This window comes from Stigmatopora argus, chromosome 13 (assembly GCF_051989625.1).
Source record: "Stigmatopora argus isolate UIUO_Sarg chromosome 13, RoL_Sarg_1.0, whole genome shotgun sequence".
Lineage (NCBI taxonomy): Eukaryota > Metazoa > Chordata > Actinopteri > Syngnathiformes > Syngnathidae > Stigmatopora > Stigmatopora argus.
The window spans coordinates 16,421,529-16,439,607 of record NC_135399.1 but is presented as its reverse complement, the minus strand read 5'-3'; the positions used below and the strand labels follow the sequence as shown (position 1 = coordinate 16,439,607).

Sequence of the window (18,079 nt, the reverse complement as noted above, 5' to 3'; positions counted from 1 at the left end):
CTAAACAATAGAAATTGCAGCAAATACAATCACTAAAACGCTTTCCCACAAATCACACAAAATGTCAAAATCAAGAGAACAATACAGCAATTATTGGGAATGGCTTGTTAAAAACATTACAAATTGGATGAAGATGATTGCACACCTTTCACAATCCCACAATAAAAAGATTAATGCTTTTTATTCAAGAATTAATCTCACAGCGCTTTTGTTTATTATCAGGTAAATTGAATCCACTGCTATCTTGCGTCCATTTTTTTTTACAGAAACTTGTTCAAACAGTGACTCGTATTTGGGAACGCTCGTATTTGGAAATCGTATTTCAAGACGTTAAAGTTGTGGAAGCGGTTCGGGCAGAAGAATGCTGCAAAATGAGTGTAATCGCTGGCAAAAATATAACAATTTATGGTATTTTGGTGGCAAATGTTGATGAGTACTTGAAACCCTGGGCTATAAAATTCAATTATTATATAAGCTGTTATTTTTCCCAATACTAAAGCATGTTAGCCTTCTATGATACCACTCCAAGTCACTCAAAAAAAAGCCCTGTTACTGCTAATTGGGAATAACTGGGGCATGCCTGGTGTATAATATTGTAAGCCATTGAAAGACCACCGAGCCCCCTATCCTCGACACACTCTCATCCACCGGCCACTAGTCAAGGGAGGCTCGTAAAACCCACAATTCAGCCGCCACTTACGACCTACGATAGACTCGCTCTCGACCCGGGGCGATCGACAAGAGGATGGACACGTCCGGCGGACCGTAGCGACTTCATTAAAACCGGTACATTAACTGCAAATCCAGGCAGACACCCCCCTACGCCGCGCAAGCGCCCTCGCAGGTCTCCGTCCAGACGGGATCGGAAAAGACTCGAGCAGAGGGTCAATCTGCAATAAAAGGCATCCGTTTTCACGGGCTGGAGACCTCCCACACTCCTCTCTAAGCCATTAACTTCACCCTTTCCTAGTGAACACAAAGGCTATTCACTGAGCTCCCATAATCCCTCGCTTCGCCTTCACCTGACCTTCAGGAGCCCGTAGAAAGATGGTGGGATGCTGTAATAAAAAATAAAAAAATGGAAAGATTCAAGGCACACTTGAAGCCATCGAGGGTGCATTTTTTTTAAAAGCCCGCAACCAAGGGCAAAGGCCTCAACATTGACGAGAACCCGAACCGAGCCTCGGGCTGCGGTCGGGGTTAGCGAGGAGTCGGTTTCTTGATGGATTGACGGCTCCGATGAGTTGAGCTTTCGGTCTAGTGGGAGAAATAACGAGCTGAATTAGCCGGATGAAGCTGCAGGTTTTTTTTTAGGTGTATGTTATCCAGGTTTTGATGCTGATTGTTAAATCTGGATTTGTGTACAGCTACGCTTACCCTCGCATTATCTGCACCTTAACCTCCATTTTTAATTTCTGTTTGATATTTCGGCTAATTGCAACCCGATGAGTGTAAAAACAAAGAATTATCTTTTGACATGATGTCGTTTCTGAGAAAAATGATGTCCAAATCATAAGTGGACGGCAGGTCCTTGTAGTCCAAAATGTAACATTGTACTCTTGACAACCAGATATGGTCAAAATAATAAATTACTTATGGAGTTGATTGCCTGAAACATGATTAAATATGACACATTAGACAAGAAGTACACTCACAGCGCAGCCAAGTATCTAATGAGGTGACATGTGCGAAACAAAAGCTGGCTTTACAAGCGAGCTGGCAGCACAATTGCCCACTTAGTACAACGATAAAAAGTTATACATAAGCAATATGTTAACGCTAGCAATAGCAAGTAGTATCGCGGAGAACCAATTTCTATAAATCAAAATCCACAACCACTAATAAATACTATGTTGTCACATCTTGTTAGGGTTTTCTGTGTGTGTGCTTTTCGCCTCTTGTGTCGCTCTGGGCTTCCCTTCCTTTTGTAACTGGCTCCTCGTGATTTGGTAATCAGCCTTTGTCTGTCTACTTAAACCCTGTGTGTTTGTGAGTCATTGTCGGATCGTCAACTTTGTTTACCTCATGCCAAGTTACTATACCATGTTCCATGTAATTCATCTTCCCGTCAGGTTTGATTTTGTGATTTTCTTGATACCCCTGCCACGTTTTATTACAAGTTTTGTTAGAGTATACCACGTCCTTGCTTGCCTGCATTTGGGTCCAACCACTTTCTACAGTCCACGACCGACCTAGTTGTAACATATGTAGAAAATTAGCAGTACTCCATCTTATAAAGAAAATAGTTCACTTTCAAATAATTGGTTTGCGATGATTGTGCATTTCAATCATCTGACATCAACAAAATTCATAACTGCAAATTGTTGCGTGTTAGCTACATTGAGATTGTTGCCCCTCAGGAATAAAAGCTGCATTATTCCATCGTTGTGATTGAAAATTAGTAGTTTAATTTTTAGCGAATGAAAAACTATAACTCTGCTCATCGATTTAAGTTATTGTATTTTTTTTAATACTTTCATCAAGATGCAGCATTAATTATAAGATGGCAATAAGAAGACCTGAATATACTTACCGTCAGGCATATTCTCATCTGTGTGAAAATAATAAGCAGTAATAATTTGTTATTTCCGGCTTTGATGAAGTTTTCCTTAACATTACATTCATGTGTCGTGTTATCATGGAAATTGAATGTCATATTGCACATTTTGGCTTTTGTGTATTGATCATACGAAGGCCGGCCCAGCAGACCACGGAGAGCACTTTGTTTATTTTTGAAGCTCCTAAGGGACTTAAAAGGGGGTGAAAGCAAAGGACAGCACAGGTGGAAAAGGGAAAGAAATAGCAATTGAGTTAGGAGGAAATATGGATGTTCTGCAAGGTAGAAACACACCAAGTCCCTGGACACAACAAAGCACTTTAAGTTCCAGTTGCACTGTTCACCTTGCGTTTACACAGACAAATGGAGATCCATTAGTGTAAAGGTGAGTGCTTTTGACGGGTGTGTTTGTGTGGGTGTGTGTGTGTTGACTGTTTTTATGTGCAGGTGAAAATACAACCAACATTTTTACCACCTCATTTGAACACTGGAGTTCACATAAGGCTTGAAAAATTACATTTTATTTTAATCTAAATATTAGACCTTAGTAAAAATCTTTGAAAAGCTTGAAACTATAAAGTCTCAGTGTTCTTTGTTGGGGAAATGAAATAAGAACTACTGCGTCCTCTACAGGAAAAAACAAGAATATACCATGTTGGTTTCTCAATACTAGTAGTTTTTAGTCCAGAAATTATAGGTTTTTATAAGGTTGGGAAATTATGAATTGTGAATGGAAGGTAGTGTGTGTTTGGATATCAAATTTATTGAAAAACAATGCGAATTAACATGATTGTGGCTTTCATCACTTTATTAAATTGAGGCTCTGAAATAGGTTGAAAATTTGTATCGACTGAAAAATGCTTTTTTTAAAGTAATATGAGATATCCAATTGTACTTTGCCTCTATTTTATACAGTTTAATACAAATATCTATGCAAACGTATTTTTCAATCAGGAAGATATATTTTATTCCATTTTTTTAGGTTTAAACTTTTGTTGTTGTTGTTGTTGTTGTTGTTGTTTACAGTACTTCTCATGCCCAGGGATGATTTATTTGTCAAGTATGAGCCTTGAATTGTCACCACTTTTTTTGGTATGATTGGCATGTCTTGCAGTTTTGAGGGAAAAAAAATGTGTCAAGGGCTGATCTTTATTCTAAATTTTCAAACGGCGTTTGTGCACTGGAATTTGTGAAAACAGCTGCTTTAAACCAGAGTGACAGACTTTTGGGTGCAAGCTGTCATTTTTTTAACTCCCGACTATTATATGACATGAAAAGGCTTTTAAAATATAGTGTTTGATTGTGGCAGTTGCAATTTCAATTGCACTCCCCTGTTAAAGATGCGATTTTTGTTTCACATCTTATCCTGTTTTTTTTTTTTAAAGAAAAGTTTTCGTTCTCATTTTCACTGCAGTTTTCCAGGTTGGAATGCAAAGATGGATCAAAGTGTTACTCTAGCCTCCCACGTATGCCTTTTTGTTTTGCCAGTTGCAAACATACTGTACCACCTTTGTCATTTTTTTTGTTTCTCTTTTTTAAAACAATGCCCCATTTGTTATCTCAACCTTGCCATTTCTCACTTTCTTTGCGTAACTGCTGTATTTTCAGCGACTTCATTTAGAAAAAAAATCTCAACAAATTTAGCTTGTAGGGATCAACATTCAGATATATTATATATACAATATATACAATTAGGCCTTCATACAGTGATGGCAAACATGTGGCTCTCGGGCCGCATGCGGCTCCCGGCTCTTTGGTTCTGATCATATTTTGTATATACTATGGCTCTTGGCCTCGTTTCATGTTACTCTTATTTTTATTCTTTCTTAAAACACTCAAATTCATCATATTTTAAAAATTGATTTGGCAGATAGAATTTTTTTATTTTTTGACTTTTTTGACTCCCAAAGTTTAACATTTTGGGCTCTTTGTGCCACCCCTGCTTTAACATAAGCGTTTCAATTCTTCCTAGTCACGACTGTAACTCAAGACAGTCATCTCTAATCATATTATTTTTCATCGATATTTTAAAAAATGCCAACACTCTTATCACGCCATTTTGCTGGGAACGCAACACAAAAGATTTCCCCAATTCCGACTTATATCTAAAAAAAAAAATGACTAAAGCAGGCCACTCTTATCTTCACAACGTCAACCCAACTTTTAACCCTATTTTTCCCAAATACCCCTTAGTCAACATCCCATGACAAAGACCCTCGAGGTGCTTTCACTTTCACCCCAATTCTTTGTCCGACACCAATGTCAAACGCCTACTATACCAATCTCTACGTTTTTCTGCACAACACTTGCCAGTGGGGTTCCCCTTTAGATTGAGATGGCAGCAGCAACCTTCAGGTGGCAAACAAAACAAAAAAAGACCGAAAAAATGGGGAGCAATGGGTGCTTTCTTTGTAAGATGGAAAACGCTGAGAAAAGAATGCAGCTTGATTGATCGCAACGTTGCAGATATCCGCCAGGCCCGCCGAGCAACTTGGAACATAGCTCACTTTGACAGCTACTTTCCCACTCAGCGTTTTCGCAAAGTTGACAACAAGTGCTCCACAACATGTCCAATTTCACCTTTAAGTAGTCACTGAAGGGACTAAGTTGTCCATGGCGAATGCGAGATCCAGTAATTGGTTGCTTACCGAACCCCCGGACTTGACTGGTCGTGGGTATACGCTCTTCAAAACCCCCCCGGCCCCCCTACCAAAAGTCTTCTGGGATATGCTCCAGCTCCCCTACAACTTTAATGAGAACAAGTGCCATAAAAAAAAGAGGCATGGGAATATACTTAGCCAGAACGGAAAGGGAGAACGGAGACGAGATGTTAGCGCGTTGGCAAGTTCCATTCTAGTTCTCCATCTGACTTCAACATCTGTGTTATTGTAAATGCAAACAGCACCTTTTAAATGGTTTTAGCACCCTCTTTTTTTTCCGCTCCCCCCGCCACCTTCTGTCGGGATATCTGTATTCCGAGATAGCGTCTAGTGCAGCAAAGCGTTGTGCATTGCTCGCACGTCAGCCGTGCTGCTGTCATCCTAAGTTATATAGTGCCATAACTGGCTTTCAGGCTGCTGAGTGGGAATAAATGAACATAAATTCTAAGCTATTATAACTCTGTGCGCCATCAGGGTGATGTTCAAGCTGTTGCTTTTAGTCAACCTAAGGATAGAGTTGGACTTCTTTAAGTCGTGTGCGAATCTGACATCGGAATAAGTCGTCGGAAGCCGTCGTGTGTGGTGAAAATCGGGGTGTTTTGACCTCCACATTTTTTGGTCACGGTGTTTAACGCGTCATCTGGGTTCAAATCCAGGTCAGTCCACCTGTGTTGAGTTTGTATGTTCTCCCTGGGCCTGCATGGGTTTTCTCCGGGTACTCCGGTTTCCTCCCACATTCCAAAAACATGCATGCTAGGCTGGTTGGACAATCCACTGGTCATGAATTGCGCTAAAATAATCATACAAAATAATAAAAACTGGGACAGTTAATTTCATAAAATCTAAACAGGGGGGACGCACATCGAACAAAAAATCCAAACATGACTCACTCCAACAGGAACCACGAAACAATATTCCCAATAACCAGTCATGCCAGAACACGGGGTTTATATACACAGACAGGAGTTGATGACAAATCACAAACAGCTGGCTCACACAAACCATGCGAGCTCGAATGGTTGTCTGTCTACTCGTGCCCGATTCAGGGTGTCCTCATCCTCTGGTCCGTAGTCAGCTGGGATAGGCTCCAGCACCCCCCGCGACCCTTGTGAGGTTAAAGCGGTTCCAAAAATGAACGTTTGGGAAGAATGCATTGGGGTGAATTGAGGCTGGAGGGGAGAAAAGTGTCACCCAGAATTGTTCTGGCCGTCATTTTCTTATCTCCAAATCCAGCCGTGAGTGACTAGGGTTTTGTTAACCACCTCCTGGTAGCACAAATGGGCACTTAGTCAGACAAGGAGACGCACCGGCAACTCCTATTGTTTTCTTCCACCTGACCGAGGAGAGTCGGGCATCCGACGGCTTTGCGGGCTGTCGGAAAAGTTCACATTTGCATGTTGTATATCGGAAACCCACAGCTTACTTCCTGGGACGGTGGGAGGAAGCCCGGGATGTGATGGCAAAGACGTGGAAACGCTCGGCGTGCCACTTGCAAGCGTGATGAAGTCGTGACACCGGACTAGCAATAAGTCCTTTCTAATCACTTGATTCGCTGCTGCTTAATTGATGTGTTTGAGAGACGTGTAGACGCGTGTATTATCTTGGTGAAGGGTTAAATCTTTGTATGGTGTTTGGCTTTGTAAGCTTTGGAGGATTCGTATACAATATGTAGTATTGCTTATTTGCTCCTCATTGAAATTTAGCGGTGTCACGTTTTTGGGGTGTCTTTTACTTGTGTGTCCTGTCTGGGTGATTTGAATGTATTTTTCCCTGTAGTGTCCCTCGTGGATTCCCTTCCCTTGTGTGAGCAAGGTGTTTTTGATTTGTCATCAGCCCCTGTCTGTGTATGTAAACCCTGTGTTCTGGCATGACTGGTTGTTGGGAGTATTGTTTCGTGGTTCCTGTTGGAGTGAGTCATGTTTGGATTCTTTGTTCGGTGTGCGTCAACCCCTGTTTAGTTTTTATGAAGTTAACTTTGTGCCACTTTTTATTATTTTGTATGATTATTTTAGCGCAATTCATGTTGCTGTTTGTCAAAGTACAGCCACCTCAAATTTCATCATCATACGTCTTCCCATCCATTTTTTTGTAATTTAACAGGTGGCACTAGTGAGTTATTTTTGAAGGTTAATAAGCAGGACCCCTAAAATACATACCAAAATTGCTCAAGTCCATTTCTCACAAAAAATAGCTTCTACAATATACTGCATTGCTTCCATCATCTTTTTAGCTAGCCTATCCGTACCAGAATTGTTGTTAATTCATGCTATTATGATCAAATGTTTCCAGGTGCCGAATTCCTTTTAAAAGAAGAGAAGCATGCCAAAGCCTGGCAAAAAGAAACTCATTTGACTCAAGAGGAATAATGATGGAAGCTCAAAGCAACTTTAAGAGGTACGTTGCATGGCTATCAATATATTTTGCTGCTGCAAAAAAAAAGAAAATAAGGCAAAGGCAGTGTTAGGAAGTGGGATGCATGCGGGTAACCTGCATACACTGGTCACCAACGTGAGGCTACCTTTAATGGTGGAGGATGACGTATGAGTGGTTCGTCCGTCTCCAGGGCGAGATTTTTCACAATATATTGCACTTGTGTTTTTGAAGGGCCGTGTGTAGCAAAGGTCTGTTGAATGTGTGGAATTTTATCGTTCCTTCACCATGGAAAATAGTAATCAACTAAGGATGATGGAACTGTTCTGAGAGCAGCTCTTTTATCATCTCGGAAAATTGGAGGACGAAGAAAAAAAAACCTTGGAATGTTGCAATGTTCAAGTCTGTAAAAGCCCAAATTTGAAAATGTGACCGTCTATTTGTTTTAGGTATGTTCTACTATTGGAAATGGAATTGTTGAGAATTTAAAGCAAAAAAATGAGCTTTGGCTTTAAAAAGGTCAAGGTTGAAATTTTCGAAAATGCGGTATCGTGCGAAAAAAGCTCAAGTTTGAAAATAAACAAGCAAGTTAAAACGGTCTACGGAACAGGTGTCAAAGTGGCGGCCCGGGGGCCAAATCTGGCCCGCCCTTAATTTTGTGTGGCCCGAGTAAGTAAATCATGAGTGCCAACTTTCTGTTTTAGGATCAAATTCAAATGAAGATTATAGATGTATATTATATTTCCTGATTTTCCCCTTTTTAAATCAATAATTGCATTTTTTTATCAATTTTTTTGGTGTTTTTAGGTCAAAAAGCATTTTGTAAATTCTAAAAATAAATATATAAAAATATTTTCGGATTTCCACTTTAATATTGAATATAATTTAAAAAAAAATGTTTCCATTTGAAATGAAAAACAAATGATTATTAGATGTTTTCCCTTACTAAGAAAAAAACGTTCAAATAAACAGTTTTACATCTATAAAAAAACTGAATATTTAGGGCTTTTGATCCAGTTCTTATAATCCAATTTAAAAAAAACAATCTAAATATTATATCTAAAATGGTCCAGCCCACATGAAATCAAGGTAATGTTATTGCGGCCCCCGAACAAACCCGAGTTTGACACCCTTGCTCTACGGTCAGAAAAATGCAAAAAAATATATATATATAAATATTCTGATCCTGGCGAGAATTCTCAACCAAGGCAGGGAATGACTTATGTATGTATGGTAGAAATGTCAGCTAATAAAGTATGCATGAAGGCACAAATTCAGAGAAGCTGCTGCACAGGGTTGTGAACTTGTGATATAGAATAGAATATACACTTTTCTTTTATAATACCATTTTTAGCCACATAAGGAAAATCTTTATGCTCACCTTTTAAGTAACATGTTGCATGGTTGTCTTTTTACAACTATCAATGGAATATTCGAAACTAAAAATGAATGACCGGCAGCCATTTTGTGCCAGACGTGATTTCAATCTCTAATTGACACGAGCCAAACTGGTAATTCGTGTTGTCTGTTAAATGTTTTGAACAATTCAATCAAAAAGTCTGGCGTTTTCTCCTTCCCTTTTTTTTTTTCACTGGCGCTGACGTTCTATTCAACGTTTTATTCCCCGTGCTCCAAAAAGATGAAACGGCAAGTGAAATATTGCAGATCTCGGTAGAGACAGGTGGCTCATTATCCACCTCATCAGGAAAAAAGGGAAAGATGAGGAAAAAAGGACCACCGAGGATTTCTTTTGCGACGTCACGCAACACCTTGTCTCGCTTTGAAAATTCTTTCCCGGGCGTAATTAGCTGCAAGGACAGCGCTGGGAAAATCCTAATGATGCTTTTTGACTTTGTTCCTTCTTTTTTTATTCACCCAGCCTTTTTCTTCTTGTGTTTCTGCAAGGTAAAGGTTGAGAGATATTGAAAAGGCTCTTTGGTGCTTTTTAATATTTTGCCGTGTTTTTTCAAATGTCAGTGGAATAAAGAAAGAAAGAGAGAGAGAGAGAATCTGTTGGATTTTATGGAGAGAAAGTAGAGAGTGGATTGCTTTGGAAACACTGAATTGATTGAGAATTTTTGTGAGTAAAAGGCATTTTCAATGGGGTTTGAGTCTGAGGATGGTCAGGAGCAGTCAAAACCTTCCACTTTTTCCCATTGAAAAGCCCTTTTTGTTTAGGAATGGCATTTTTGGGAAGCTTGATGCATTCTCTATTAGGTTTTGGTCCTGGGATTATGAGTTTAAAATAAATAGGATTATGTGAGTACTTTGTAAATGGCTGCTTTACGATTTCCAACTGTTTGTACCGAAAACCCAGTAAAAAATGTACATGTAATGGCACAATCAAATAATGAGTACATTTTTGGGGGGCATACTTGTTTATTGCATTTTGGCAATCTAGTGTGATGGTTAAGTGCCATATTTTTTGGACTGCAAGTTACATTAGCCAAAAAATGCGGAAAAAAAAGGTGAAACAACATGATAAATTACAGCACAGGTGTCAAAGTGGTGGCCCGGGGGCCAAGTCTGGCCCGCCACATCATTTTGTGTGGCCCGAGAAAGTAAATCATGAGAGCCGACTTTCTGTTTTAGGATCAAATTAAAATGAAGATTATAGATGTATATCATATTTCCTGATTTTCCCCCTTTTAAATCAATAATTTTAATTTTTTAATCATTTTTTTCTGTGTTTTTAGTTCAAAAATCATTTTGTAAGATCTAAAAATATATACAAATATTTTCTGTTTTCCACTTTAATATAGAACATAATGATTAAAAGAGATTTTCCTTTACTAAGAAAAAAAAGCTCAAATAAACATTGTATTAGATCTGTAAAAAATTTAATAGTTAGGGCTTTTGATCCAGTTTTTTTAATCCATTTATATAAAAAAATATCTAAATATTATATCTGAAATGGTCTGAAATCGAGTTGACGTTAATGCGGCCCGCTAACCAACCCGAGTCTGACACCCTTGCATTACAGTAATAGGAAAATAGGGAAACACAGTCAAAATAAGCATCGGGTAGTGTAACATATTAACAATTGGATAAGTAGAGCCTAAAAGACACAGCATAACAAGCTGTTGGCATCAGAGTGAAAAGAAATAACAAATAAGACAGTTGTATTTGATGATCAATTGCGGGCCTGGCCAATCTATAAAAAAAAAAAAGTGTAACTTGTAGTCTGGAAAATACGGTAAGTTGTTTTCCACATGGGTCGTTTAGCATACCAGAAACAGAGTTGGCTTTGTTCTTATTTCTTTTTTTGAAAACATGTTATTCCTCCATTGAAAAGTTGCTTGTTGTACATAATTCCAGTCGACAGCTTGAGTACATGACCATGTTTCTGCACTCGCATACACGCTAGCGTTTTTTTAGTGTGTAGCAAGACTACAAATCAATTCATCTCACTTGTCACTCTTACGCTCCTCATTTCCACCTTTTAGTGCAGAATTAATGGAAGAGGAGTTGACCCGGAGTTGGACACGGTCATCTCACAGATCAGACGTAGCGCTTTTAAATTATGCGCTTTAATAAGTTGTAGACTACTTTCATAATAGCAGTAAAAGAAACTCTGCTTTTAAAGAAGGGGGAAAAAGATCCATAATGTTTGACCTTGGGTCGGCACAAATAAAACCACCATTATTTAAAAAAAAAAAACCTGACTGGTAGAAGCGTGCTTTGTTGAATTTTCATATTTCAATGTCATATAACGACACACATTTCTAGCGATGCTACGCCAAGTTGACTGGCCTGTCGGGTAAATGGTCAAAAATGTGCGGGTTGTTAGAAAGTTAGCGGCTATCGAAATTGACTGGGCAATTTAGAATTTCCTGGTGACCTAAGTTGACTTTTAGTGAGAGAATTACTGTTGTTTTCTTTGTGGTCGTCAACGTATTCTCTAACAATCATGGTATGTTTCTGTAGTTCAGAGTATTATTCCCGTAGATATATTATACGGGAAGCCTGGAAACCCATTAGAGGCAACATTTTGACCTGGTGCGGTGAAATGTCGCCAATTATAGTCGTTTTGAAAGAGTCCACTTACGTGAGTCACTTTCAGGATGTTTTGTTAGTAAGTCAAGAAATGGCAGTTTGTTTTAATATAAAAGAGTGAAGCCACCAGAGTCGCTGAGCATGACACACTTCACAAGGCACTTCCCCTTCTCTTAGCAATCCCTAGCTGTCTCATTATAAGGTTTGCTGGTTTTTTTTTTACCCTCTTACAAAAGGTGATGCTTCTAAAGAGTGGAAGACAGCATCCACTCTTCAGCAAAATCTGTAGAAATGTCTCCCGAAATGAAATGATGGCGTATGAATCAAGCACCCCTTTTGTGCAAGAGCGTAAATCTCACAATGGGCATTTGTAGCTTTTTCGCGTATTTTCACATAATTCAGCACCGGAAAGCAAATCAATATTTTGATCCATTTTGAAGAGTAAAGTTGATTTTTTTAAAGCAGTCATTTTAGCAGTGACTTCATATTAGTCACTAATGTGAAATTATTCAAATGGATCATTGTGTGATTCATTTTCATTCAAGAAATCGCATATTTTAACAATTCAGCACTGGAAAGCAAATCAATGTTTTGATCCATTTTGAAGAGTAAAGTTGATTTTTTTAAAGCAGTGATTTTAGGAGTGACTTCATATTAGTCACTAATGTGAAATTATTCAAATGGATCATTGTGTGATTCATTTTCATTCAAGAAATCGTATATTTTCACAATTCAGCACTGGAAAGCAAATCAATATTTTGATCCATTTTGAAGAGTAAAGTTGATTTTTTAAAAAGCAGTCATTTAGGAGTGACTTCATATTAGTCACTAATGTGAAATTATTAAAATGGATCATTGTGTGATTCATTTTCATTCAAGAAATCGCATATTTTCATATAATTCAGCACTGGAAAGCAAATCAATATTTTAATCCATTTTGGAGAGTAAAGTCGATTTTTTTTAAAGCAGTCATTTTAGGAGTGACTTCATATTAGTCACCCATGTGAAATGATTCAAATGGATCATTGTGTGATTCATTTTCATACATTTGCAACGGCGCTTATCCTAGTCAGGGGTGCTGGAGCCTAACCCGAAACCCTAAACTGGTCGCCCGTCAGTCAAACACTTTGACAAACAACCATCCGCTCTCGCCATCACACCGCGAGTGAGTGGAAATCGATCGAATGCCGGTGAACTAGTGAACCACTACATCGTCAGGCGCCTGTGTTTAATTTAGATTCCATCAAAGGCAACGTAACGAGGCCAAATATTTCCTTCTTCTTTTTAACTGAGTGAATGAACTCCAGGAGAAATCAGTTGACTCTCTCCGACGTCTGTCACGGCAATAACAGCTATATCTAATATTCGGGTGTAATAACATTTGTTTTCCTGACATCTAAGTCATTCCAGCTAGCGGGGGAGCACTTTTGGCCGGCCCCAGTAACGAGCAGGATGCGTCACCAAATGACATTAGCGTCATATTGATGTCAGCCATTCGCCATGAATCCAGGCATTGCTTATTGTGCACTTGTTGTGACCTCCGCAGAGCACGGCGGGGCCAATAAAGACCACTTGGAATGATCTATTCTCACAATTTCCCCCATTTTACATTTAACGGTTTGGGGTGCCCAAGGGAGAAACTTAATTTCTCCAGCAAATATGCTTTTAAACGCATTTCCCTCGCGGTCTTGGGGACTGATTTTAAAGTTAAAATATTGCTAGACTGGAAGAAAAACTATACTATTGGTTTGCAAACATTTATTCAGTAGACGAGACTTTTCTTTCTTTGTGGAATGTTTATTGTGCGTCCTTTTTTTATCGATGTCTAGTTACTGTATTTAACCCTTGAGGTCAAATGCTATTGAAAATGAATGAAGGAATATTTAAAATGTCAATATATTCGCAACATTCATTCATTTTCTGAAGCGCTTAACCTCACAAGGCCCGCAGAGGGTGCTGGAGCCTATCTCAGCTAACTATGGGCCTCAGGCGGGTGGCCAACCAATTGCAGGCTACGAGGAGACAAAGGACAACCATTCATTTCTAGGGCGATTTTTAGCATACAGTTAGCCTAGCATGCATGTTTGGGAATGTGGGAGAAAACGGGAGTACCCGGAGAAAACCCACGCAAGCCCAAGTAGAACTCCACACAGCGAGGACCGACCTGGGATCGAACTAGGGGAATTTTAGCATACAGTTAGCCTAGCGTGCATGTTTTTGGGGATGTGGGAAAAAATGGAGTACCCGGAGAAAACCCACGCAAGCCCGGAGAGAACTCCACACAGTGAGGACTGACCTGGGATCGAACTAGGGGAATTTTAGCATACAGTTAGCCTAGTGTGCATGTTTTTGGGGATGTGGGAGAAAACCGGAGTACCCGGAGAAAACCCACGCAAGCCCGGAGAGAACTCCACACAGCGAGGACTGACCTGGGATCAAACTTGGCCGCCATATTAACAACATCATAATGAAATCTGCTTAAATTAAATCTTTTTTCACTAAAAAAAAAATCTGTTATGGCTTCAAATTAGTTAGGATGGAATTACACGCTAGTTTCGGATTCGCCGACGTCTTTTTGACTTGAAAAAACTGCAGGAAAAATGCAGCCAAATGACAAAAGCATATCACAAAGACAATACTGTGAACTTGGCCAAATATCGAACAGTCCGATTTCCCTTAAAGCTTAATAACCCTCGGACCGTTTTAACGCCAGAAGACACACGTCGAGTGAGAGTCCAAACAAGCGAAAGAAAGCCTAACGGAAAAATCGTTTAAGATTGCGCGACGGGATTTGGACTGCGTCGGAACACGTGATTAATGACCACGGAAGCACCGCGCTAATGTCCCGATTTGTGTCTGAGGCAGCCGGGAGAGATCAGCGCTAAGGTTTTCCCCTTCAAAAGCGTCGCGAGAGGATAGAACGGCTTTCTTCGGAGATTGAAGTCGACGAAAATGAAGTCTCCAGACGGGTCTCTGCAATGCATTATGGGAGATCCCCGTTACCATGCACCGCCAGACATTAATCAAAGGCGGCCCTGTGAGCCCCCGAACGCCTCGCCCTCCCCCCCCCCCGCCACCACCAGAGATTCATTGGCATTCATTATCCATCGATTGTAGCTTTTTCTCTGTAATCGCCCGTCTCCAGTCATATCTGGGCCTCCGAGGAGATCATTATTGGGAGACGGGAAGAGAAATCCTAATGGCGAAGGATCGCGAGGCGGCCCGAGGTGATGATCAACTGCAAAAACATCAGCTCGTTGCGGCCTGAATTAATCATTCACCCTTCCGGCTCTGCCGTTTCGTAAGGCGCTAACAACTTGGCGCATTGATTCGGGCGCCAGTGGAGGATTGGTCTTTTATTGGCGTTCTGTAACCCTTTGTCAAGAGGAGTTGGTGCGGTCAAACTTTGCGTCCGGGGATCCATACGGGGCAGAAATGTTTCCAAGGATCGGAAATCTAATCAACGATATAGCAACTGCCGTGTGGAGCCCTAAATGTAGAAGTATTTAAGGGGAAAAAAATACTTCAAAAAAGAGTAATTGAAAGGATCATAATAATATTGATTGGTATTCCCATGACGGCGTCCAATGTATCAATCTAGTTGTTCTTACATTTATGATACACATCTAGACTATCATGGCGCTACTTTGTTAAATCTAGTCATTAAATCTATATGCTGTATTTTTTTTCTAAACCATTCATATTTGGTTGACAAACTTTATTTACTCTTTCACTTTGTTGCCTTATATCAGTAATTAACGCAACTGATCAACCTAAATTATTTTACGATTTAATACACCAGTGTTTATGTCTATAAGGCATGTCCATTTTTGTTATTTTATCTTAAATGTATTATTTTCATAAGTCCTACATATGCAAATAGGGGACAAAAATTCCCTCTTTACTGGGCTATTAAAATAAAAGATATTTACAAGAACAAAAATTAGATTTCTCATAGCAACCGTTTGAAGTGATGATACCTCACTATTATATCAAAGCCTATAATTAGTCCCTAGCTGAAATAGCCTAGAGCTATTGGCTTTTATTCATTTTATTGTTCTGTAGGATGCTGTCAAATTCACCCGAAAACATAAATATAAAATTGGTAATGTCAAATGCATGTAGCTTTTAAAATTGCCCCTATAAAAGACTTAATGAAGGGCCAGAAAAGTAGTGCAGTAACATAAATAATGCTAACATTTTCTTTGATTCACTCACAACACGCCTATTTATTTAATTATTAACTAACTTATTTATTTATGTCTTTTTTGTCTTTTTCTGTGTCTGTATTCTCACCCTCTTGCTACTGTGACAGTGAAATTTCCAAAATACGGGATGAATAAAGTTATCTAATCCAATCTAATAATAAAATAATTGCCCTTACGAAAAAGATTAATTTTGGCCTTATTATACTAACTGGAACAAAAACGGTGACAGATGTGGAACCAATAGGAAAACTTCCCCCCCGAGCGTCGCGATTAAAGTTTCTGTGCCAACATTAACTAGCGTCACTCAAGGATAATGTCTTTTTACAACGCGCAGGACACAGGACACACAGTCAAATTAATGACCGCTGTATCTGATGCATAATTGAATCGCGTGGCTTTACCGGTGTGTGTGTGGGTGGGTGTGTGGGTATGTGACACCCCAAAATCCAAATGAGTCTTTTCTTTGTAAAAGAGGAAATCAAAGGATTTATATTCCGAACGAGGAGGTTGCAGAGCACGTTTGGTGGAAATAAATGAGAATATTAAAGATGTCACAGCTGCGTATTCATGTTAGCAATTGCTGCTGTTTTATTGATGAAGTCGCATTTACGCGGGCGTCCCTCCAATGTTCCACAAACAAAACCCAGACTCACAATTACGGTGTGAGCGCATCTTTTGTAAGTGTCGTTTATTTTACTGGTTCGCAGCTGTCAGTTTGAAACTGGGAGACAAGCTACCCAATGAATTGAAAGGGACAGGCCAGTCATTTTGATACATAAATACATTAAATATGTTTGAAGACAAGTGCTGAAAACGCGCATAGGCTAAGAAGAATTGAATGTGTGAGTTATAGCAAGCAACTTTTATGCATTTTTATCATACAGGTTTTTTCAGCGGGTCTAAAAAGTGGGAGAGATGACATCATTTTTAGAATTCTGGGCTCCTCATTTGCATTTTTATGTATTTATATTTTTAATTTCAGTTCATAGCTGTGGCTCCGGTTCAGTTCTGGGGTCGAGGGTTCTATCCCAGGTGGGTTGTTTACATGTTCTCCCTCTTAATATGAAGCCATAACAGATTTTCTTTTGTGAAAAAAGATTTAATTTAAGCAGATTTAATTATGATGTTGCAAATATGGTGGCCAAGTGGGCGGCCTCACAGTTCTGGGGTCGTGGGTTCAATCCCAGGGTGATCCTGGCTGTGTGGAGTTCTTCTCCCCGGGCTTGCATGGGTTTTCTCTGGGTACTCCGGTTTCCTCCCACATCCCAAAAACATGCTAGGCTAACTTGTTGAACACTCTAAATTGCCTAACCCTAACTATGATTGGCTGTCCTTTGTCATCACGTGGCCTACGATTGGCTGGCCAACAATTCCGGGTGTCCCCCGCTTGTTGCCAGAAGTCAGCTGGAATAGGCTCCAGCACCCCCTGCGACCCTTGTGAGGATAAGCAGTGCAGAAAATGAATGTATGATTTTCACTCTCCATTACTAAGCTTACAAACTCTAACTTAAGCATAAATATGTAAAGAAAATAAGGGTGCCTACTACTATAACGCACCCAAGAAAAGCGACCTTAAGAGCCATTTTTATTAAACGTAACATCAAACTTGAAAAGGCTTGACTCCCAAGGCCATCGTATGGCTTTTGACTCCTTCTCCTTCTGAGATATTTACTCAATGCGACCCCTGTCTCACATCGCATTATCATTTTTATTGTCCCAACCTTCCCGACTCCATTACCAATCGTTCGGAATTCACACAAGGAACAAGAGCGAGTCAGGCGCTTGAATTAAACATTGTGCAGAGTCCAGGGTTGAATGCAGCATTTTCCAACTTGTAAAACCTTTACAAAGTGCTGCCGTCACCTTGGCTCTCGGTGGTTATGAAATAATTGAACGGGATTCAACAGAAATCCAGATTTAGCGTGTTGTGTCTTTAAAATCGATATCTATCCAGGAACGGCACCCTTCGGGTGGTGATTTATTGGCCTGAACCCATTTGATGTCCTAAACCGTTGTGCAAAGTGGCGTTCCACAATAAAAGCAGCACAATATTAGTCCAGGATAATCTATTTGACTGTAATTTAATACATTGATAGGCAGCAAATGATGAAATATAGTGGAGACGGCGCAGGCAAAGCACATTACGCAGGCCGCGGGTGGCGATTTGTTGCTTAATGAAGCCATTAACCTCACACTAGCAAATCTGATACTCGCAAAAATAATGGCTTCATTAGTGGAAGAAATTGGATTGAAGTGTGCTTCTGTTAGGACAAGAGCATAACGCGTAT

The 18,079-nt window shown here is 39.7% G+C and overlaps 1 protein-coding gene across 6 annotated transcripts in view; it reads left to right on the top strand.

The window, feature by feature from the left end:
• slc39a10 (solute carrier family 39 member 10) overlaps nucleotides 1–18,079 on the top strand; it is a 137,827-nt gene that overhangs the window by 92,404 nt on the left and 27,344 nt on the right. For all 6 annotated transcript variants that reach the window (XM_077617480.1, XM_077617483.1, XM_077617479.1 and 3 more), the window contains one exon: nucleotides 7,507–7,611. The gene's annotated coding sequence lies outside the window, so the exon portion shown is untranslated. The remainder of the gene's footprint in view (nucleotides 1–7,506; nucleotides 7,612–18,079) is intronic.